Source organism: Chiloscyllium punctatum, chromosome 7, assembly GCF_047496795.1.
Source record: "Chiloscyllium punctatum isolate Juve2018m chromosome 7, sChiPun1.3, whole genome shotgun sequence".
NCBI classification, from domain to species: Eukaryota; Metazoa; Chordata; class Chondrichthyes; order Orectolobiformes; family Hemiscylliidae; genus Chiloscyllium; species Chiloscyllium punctatum.
The window spans coordinates 35,732,783-35,740,341 of NC_092745.1; the positions used below are offsets into that span (position 1 = coordinate 35,732,783).

General features: G+C 49.5%; 1 pseudogene; it reads left to right on the top strand.

The window, feature by feature from the left end:
- Positions 1–287: 287 nt before the first annotated feature.
- LOC140479442 (caspase-3 pseudogene) lies at positions 288–1,566 on the top strand (annotated as a pseudogene).
- The last annotated feature ends 5,993 nt before the right edge of the window (positions 1,567–7,559 follow it).

The following is a 7,559-nucleotide window of genomic DNA, read 5'->3' on the forward strand; positions in this document are numbered from 1 at the left end:
CCCAAATCTGATTTGCAGTGTCCATGATGAGATCTTTCAAACCATTCATTTTATCTAGTGTCATTTAGCTTTTGAGCTCCTTGTTCCAAAATGTTTTATTCTTTTTGATACAATATGAGTTCCCTGACAGGGGCAGTTATCTTTTGTCCAATCAGGGAATCCTGGCTGACAGAGAAAAAGGGGGGGATGGGGTTGACGTCCCCTGGACAGACAGGAGCACGTTTGGAATGAGGAACGGTTGGTGACGTAATGTTAGTGGGAGCTGGCGCTCCAGTCTGAGCCGAAGCTGTGACCGGACTGGACGTCAAGTGAAGAAGTGAAAGTAGCAATGGCTGATACGAGGACAATGTCTGGTGGTGATACTGTTGATGCACAATCCAGTACAGTCTATGAAGGAAGCCAAAAACAACTGGCTGGTGATACTCTTGCAGTGGATGCGATACCTGACCAGTGTATAAAATATAACATGAACTACAAGCAAATTGGCATGTGTATTATCTTCAACAATAAGAATTTTCATCCAGTGACAGGCATGAATAAACGTAATGGTATGGATGAAGATGTGGCTGAACTGAACAAGACATTCAAAAATCTGGGCTACGATATTATGGTTTATAATGATAAAACATGCAATGAAATGTTTGAAATATTGCACAGAGCTGCCGAGAGAGATCACAGCCAAATGGCTTCATTTGTTTGTATTTTCCTTAGTCATGGAGATGAAGGGTTACTGTATGGAACAGATGGTGCTGAAGAAATTAAAAAATTCACCAGTATCTTTCGAGGAGATCAATGCAGATCTTTGGGTGGCAAACCAAAACTGTTCTTTATATAGGCTTGTTGAGGAAATGAATTTGATGGAGGTGTTGAGACTGACAGTGTTGTCGATGAAAAGAGTACTTCCCTGAAAAAAATACCTCGAGAGGCTGACTTCCTGTATACTTATTCTACAGCACCTGGCTATTACTCTTGGCGAAATACAGGCAATGATTCATGGTTTACTCAGTCGTTATGCCATGTACTTGATAGGCAAGGCAAGGAACTGGAGATCATGCAGATACTCACTAGAGTCAACCATAAAGTGGCACTTGAACTTGAGTCCAGCACAAGTACAGAGGCTTACAATGAGAAAAAGCAAATCCCTTGCATTATTTCAATGCTAACAAAGGAGCTTTACTTTAGTTTGTTAAGACTCCTTTGGAAATGTGAAATTAAACAGTTTCTTCGATTTATTCCAGAATTAACTGCAACCTACAGCTTCCAATACTTTACTTGCCTGAAGAGCAATAAATACTTGAATCAACATAATCATAGAATTTTTGCTGGTTATTTTGACGGCATGAATACATTTCTAAAGTCTGTTCAGTTGAATTGTTGAATACAATATCTTCACAATGTTAAATTTTGAAAAGTGACAGTTGGTTTTTGAATTTCACTGTTAAAAGCAATTTAGCAAGTTTTAATGACTGAGCTTCTTTTGATAAATAAAACATCAAAGAACTGGTGATGTGGAGAAATTCAGCAAATTAGTGGACATTCTTCCCACAAACGCTGCCAGACCTAGAGTGTCTCCAGCAATTTGTTTTTATTTTGTTTGACATTATCGTGTTTGAGGATCTTGCATTGTTTTCTATGTATGAAAATCTGTGTTCAAATAGAATTAATTTTTTTCATAATTACAAAGTAATCCAGTGAGTGATTAAATGTAGATGCTGAAAAACAATTAGCTTTATTGTCTTTTAAATATGTTAACATGTCTCACCAGCATATTAAAATGTCGAATGCTGTACATTAATTCAGTCTTGTCAGCAGTAGCTTAGCTGTATAAACTTGAGTACCTAAAACAGGATGATATTTTGGTGTGCTACTGAAGGGCTGCTGCATTATCAGGTTCAGATGCAATTTTAAAGAGGCCAGATCTTGTTCCATGGTTGTATTGCCATTTTTGAACTTGAGGTTTAATCAAATGACTCTGCAGAGTGTAATTAGACAATTCACATAATGGGTAAGACTGAATTCTTAATTAGGAAACAGATTTTAAGGGTTATATTTTAAATATTTTCCTTTGTCACTATCTTAATTCTCCCTGTATTCTTAATTAAGAGACAAGCATAACGTTAAACTCTGATTACCGAGGATTCTTGACTTCTGTGGGTTTTTTTTATTGTGGTTGTAAGATGATCTGTGCATTTTTTTCTTCTGTATTTTCTGGAGAGGATGGGTGAGCTTGACCATTGCTGCCTTATCAATAATTGTTATGAACTTGCATCTTGAATACAAACTCCTTGAGTTGGGATGGCAAATTTGTACAGGGCTGCATTGTTCTGCTAAAAAAAATGCATACTTTGATTTATACTATGTTGGAAATATCTAGACCCTAATTCTGTATAATGTTCAGCTGATGATAATGTAAATTTTAATTTTTAATGTTAATACCAGGACTCTTATTTGATATCTACACCTTTCTGAAATTTATATGGATGCTGAATATTACTAAGAATGGTGTCCTTTTCTGGTTCAGGTACATTACATGACTGAAATAAACAAACTGATACAAAAAAAAAGGGAGTGTGATCACACAGCATTGACCTTTGATGTGAAGGGCCACTGCTTGTCACTGGCCACTTGGGTGTTTGCTTATCTGGAGAGTTGGATCAGTGTATGACTGTGTGTGTGTGTGTGTGTATGCACGTGCAAGGACTCTCCTCCTTGAAGGGGACTGTCCCTGTTGCTGCTTGGGGCCTGCCTCACTGCTGCTGCCTTGGACTTGCCTTGGGGCCCCTCCCCAGGATCTCTACCACTGCTGCTGCTGTAACTAGAGGCCCACCTCCGCTGCTGCTGCCTGGGACTCAATTTTGGGGCTGCCTGGGGCTTGCCTTGGGGACCCTCCCCAACAGGTCTGCCCCCCCCGCCCCCAAATGCTGCAACCAAGGGCCTGCCTAGGACTTGCCAGAGGCCTGCCTCCACTGCTGCTATTGCCTAAGGCCTGCTTCCACCACCGCTGCCTCGGACATGCCTTGGGCCCCTCCCTACAACCTCCACCACTACTACTGCTGGAGGCCCACCTCCACTACTGCTGCCTCGGACTCAATTTCAGGGCTGCCTGTGACTTGCCTTGGGGACCTGCCCCAACAGGTGTGCCCCCACCACTGCGACCGAGGGCCTATGTGGGACTCGCCCGAGGCCTGCTTCCATCACTGCTGTTGCCTGAGGCCAGTCTCCACCGTCACTGCCTGGAGCCTAACATTTAGCAGCAGAGTATGGCGAGCCCGAAGGTCGCGGGCCCCAGCCGCACCTATGCCGTGGTAGCCGCTGCCTTAGGGTCGGCTGTCCCAACCCTGGCTGCAACGTCAGGCACCTAACCAAACGCCTGGGGGTAAAGGCCTATCCCCACCCTAATATGACCATCAAGGCCTGCAGCAAGGTCATGGCGAGTGTGGTCGACCCACTGGCCATCGTCGCTGAGGCCTGGATGTACGGGAAGGCCGTTTTTTTCCTTAAGACCGAGCAGGCGGTCCACCTGGCCGTGGAGAGGGGGCTCACTGTGGGCGGGACACATTTTCCCGTCGACCCTTCAGAGGTCACAGCCCAGAGGGTCATGATCTCCAATGTCCCACACTTCATTTCAAGCGAGCTCCTTCTTCCCCACCTCACCACCTTGGGGGAGATCCGGTCAGGGATCCAACTGCTCCTGCTCGGTCTGAAGGACCCCGCCCTCCGACCCATATACTCCTTCCGACACCAGGTGTTTATTTGCCTGGCCCGGGAGGAGGTCACGGAGGGATCCTTCACCCTCCTCCACGAGGGCGCGGCCTATCGTGCCTTCTGGATGGTGGATGGCGTGCGGTGCCACCTGTGCCGCGAGGTGGGGCACATTAGGAAAAACTGCCCCACCCAGAAGGCTGCCCAGCACACGCCAATGGCTGATGGTGGTGCCGCCGCACCCACTCCCCCTCTCCCGAAGTCAACACCACAGGCCCTGGAGGCTAAGCCAGAGGCTTCCAATGCTCCAGCCTCCGGCAGGGAGGGGGTTGAGCATCCGGTCGGCCAGAAGGCGCTCAAAAAGACGCATCGCATCAAGCCCTCCCTCGTGGAGACCACCCAAACCCCTTCCCCGACACCGAGCCCACGACCTGCCCCGCCCCTGCCTACGCCGACGATGTGCTCCTCACTTTCACTGACCTGGGGAGGATGCGCGAGTGCCTGGCCGTATACTCGGCAGCATCTTCTGCCAGGATCAACTGGGCCAAATGTTCCGGACTACTGGTCGGTCCATGGCAGGTGTACTCTCTGCCGGAGGAGTTATGGGGGTTGAGCTGGAGTACCATCCATCTCCTCTACCTGGGGGTCTACCTCAGCCCAGCTGAAGAATCCTGGCTGGCCAACTGGCAGGAGCTGGAGGCCAAAGTCTTGGCTCGCCTAGGCCGCTGGACAGGACTGCTCCGAGTGCTATCTTACAGGAGTCGAGTGCTGGTCATAAACCAGCTGGTGGCCGCTATGCTGTGGTACCGGCTGGTCACTTTGGTCGCTCCTCCTGGCTTTGTCGCTGACATCCAGAGAATGTTGGTCGACTTCTTCTGGGACAAAAAGATGCACTGGGTCGCTGCGCAGGTTCTGAGTCTCCCTATTGAGGAGGGCAGTCAGTCGCTGGTGTGTGTCCACACCCAGGTCGTGACGTTCCGCCTTCAGACCTTGCAGCGATACCTTTACGTCGAGTCTCCTCCTAGGTGGTGCGCCCTGGCGACGTATTTTTCCTGCCAGGTGCGCAACCTCAACTACGACACGCAGCTCTTGTTCGTCGACCGTAACGGTTTGGAGGTTGCCCTCAAGACGCTGCCTGTCTTTTACCAGGACCTGATCACTGTCTGGAACATGGTCGAATCGCGTCGCGCCTACCCTCCGGCTGGAGTAGCGGCTGTCGTCAGGGAGCCGTTGCTCAGGAATCTGCACCTCCATACTCTCGGGTTCGAGTGGCTGTTGGAGGGGATGGCCGTGACATCGAGGGTGACCAGGGTCGGGGACGTGCTGGGTGCCAGGGGCCTGAGCTGGACACTGCCGCAGGACATAGCGAGCAGGGCAGCAGTAGATATCTGGTACGTGGCCACCGCCATCCGACGCCTTAAAACGGCGGTGCTCAGACCCGACGTAGTGCACCGGTTGGAGGACGCTCAGGTGTGCGGTGGGATCCTGTCCGCGCTCACCCCAGCCTGGACGCAATTTCACATTGGCCCCAAGGTCCCGTACTTCCTGCGGGAGCCTGTGCCCCACAACCTCAGCCGCCTCCGCAATTTTCATTTTATTCCTTTTTCAGGGGGTAAAAAGGAGGGCCCTATATAGACTGCTGCTGCACACCGTCCACCTCTTTTCCCTCATCCACCGTCCGGACACACCTTGGCGTGCCCATTTGCCACCAGGTGGTGGGGATCCCCAGCGGAGGGCTCTCTACGCGGGAGTCCTCCCCCTTTCCCTCTGGGATCTGGGGTGGAGGGTGCTGCACGCAGCAGTCCCCTGCAATCACAGATTGAGGTGGTTCACGGACTCCCAGCCCAACTGCTTGTTCTGTGGCGCTGTGGAGTCCCTGGACCATGTATATATTGGGTGTGGGCGTTTGCACTCCCTTTTTTGATTTTTTTAAAAAACGTCCTCCTCTGCTTTTGGTTGCACTTCAGTTCCACGCTCCTGATCTTCGGGCACCCAGTACGGAGGAGTGAGGGCAGGTCCGAAGACCTCCTCGTGGGTCTGCTCCTGGGCCTGGCCAAACTGGCCATCAACAGGTCCAGGCAGCGGGCCATGGAGGGGGTCGTTAGGGTCGACTGCCTGCCCCTCTTCCGGGGTTACGTTAGAGCCCGGGTGTCCTTGGAGAAGGAGCACGTGGTGTCCACCAACACCCTGGAGTTGTTCAGGGAGAGGTGGGCGCCACAGGGAGTGGAGTGTATTATTTCCCCGTCCAACTCTATTTTGATTTAGTCCCTACCCTCCCCTTCACTGTTTTGATCACACAGCATTGCCCTCTGATGTGAAGGGCAGTGCTTGTCACTGGCCACTCGGGTGTTTTCCTATCTTCCTGGTGGTGGAAATTGAATAAAGATGCGTGCACCTTGTGTCTTTCACTGTGTCTCACACCTGTACACACACACACCATGGGTGCTGGGAAAAATATAAGCACTACTGCAATTAGGTGGCAGTGTGGGGTTAAATTTATAATTATAGTAAAAAGGGGGAGTGTGATCTTACAGCATTGCCCTTTGATGTGAAGGGCACTGCATGTCACTGTCCGTGGGGTGGTGTCCTATCTTCCTGGTGGTGGAAATTGAACAAAGATTCGTGCACTTTATGTCTCTCACTGTGTCTCACACCTGCACACACACAACATGGGTGCTGGGGAAAAAATAAGCACTACCGCAGTTAGGCGGGAGTGTGGGGGTTATATAAAAAAAAGTGAAAAAAAAGAAAAAAGGGGAGTGTCCGAAGGACTGGTACTCTGGGACCTGACTCTGAATTACAACTTGCCAACCAACCCCTTCCTTCTGCCACCTTCAATCTCCCCATGCTTACTCTTGTTTCCACTTCGATCCAGCTTGTGCTGCCTTTGGGAGAGGTTGGCCTTCCCTCCATTACCCAGGAATATGGTCATCATCCCAGAGCAATCACACTTTTAACTTGAGGGTCATCACAGCTGGTGCAGGGGGAGAGAAGGTGGCACCTTCATGGTGGTCATACCTGTCATTAATCCACCGCAACCTCTCTTGGGACTGCAAGAGTTCAACCTCCCTCCCTCAGACACCTCCCCTCCCTGGAAGGTAATATTGCTGCACCAAGTTTTGGGTTAATTAACCACTGAAAAATGACTATGGGGAGCCAGCAGTGGCTGGGCAGGCAGCCACGACTGCTCTGACCCTGGATTCAGAAAATCTCGGAATTGAGCAACACATTCAGGAGCACAGTGCCCACTGCCTCTGAAATCCCTCACTTACTGAGAATACACTCTCAGTATTCACCTTTTTCAGCTGTCATCTCAATTTACTATAAATTCTGTGTCCAATGATCCTGCCCTCCAGCTTCCTGATGAAGGAGCAATGCTCCGAAGGCTTCTACTTCCAAATAAATCTGTTTGACTCAAACCTGGTATTGTGTGATTTTTAACTTTGGCCATCTGAATGAACTGCCTCTAAGACTGAATCAGCTGAGCTGTTTTTTATTCATGATTTGAGAAGATAAAAGCCTCATCTTTAATCCCCAGCACAAAGCCCATTCTCAATCCATCGCTCGGAGACACAGACCTCAGAGAGACACCTACAGGCAGCACAGAGTAACACACGCGCACTGAGAGAGACACCTGCAGGTTGCACTGAGTAACACACTCACACTGTGAGACAGGCAGCATTGAGTAACATGATCACACTCCATGATGCCAGCAGGTGTCTCTCTGATTAACATACCCACCCTCAAAGGGACAACGACAGGCAGCATGAAGTTAAACACACACTCAGAGAGACACAGCCAGCAATGTCTGTGAATATCCAAGATTGTTTCAGCGGCTACCCAACATGCAGCAGAGA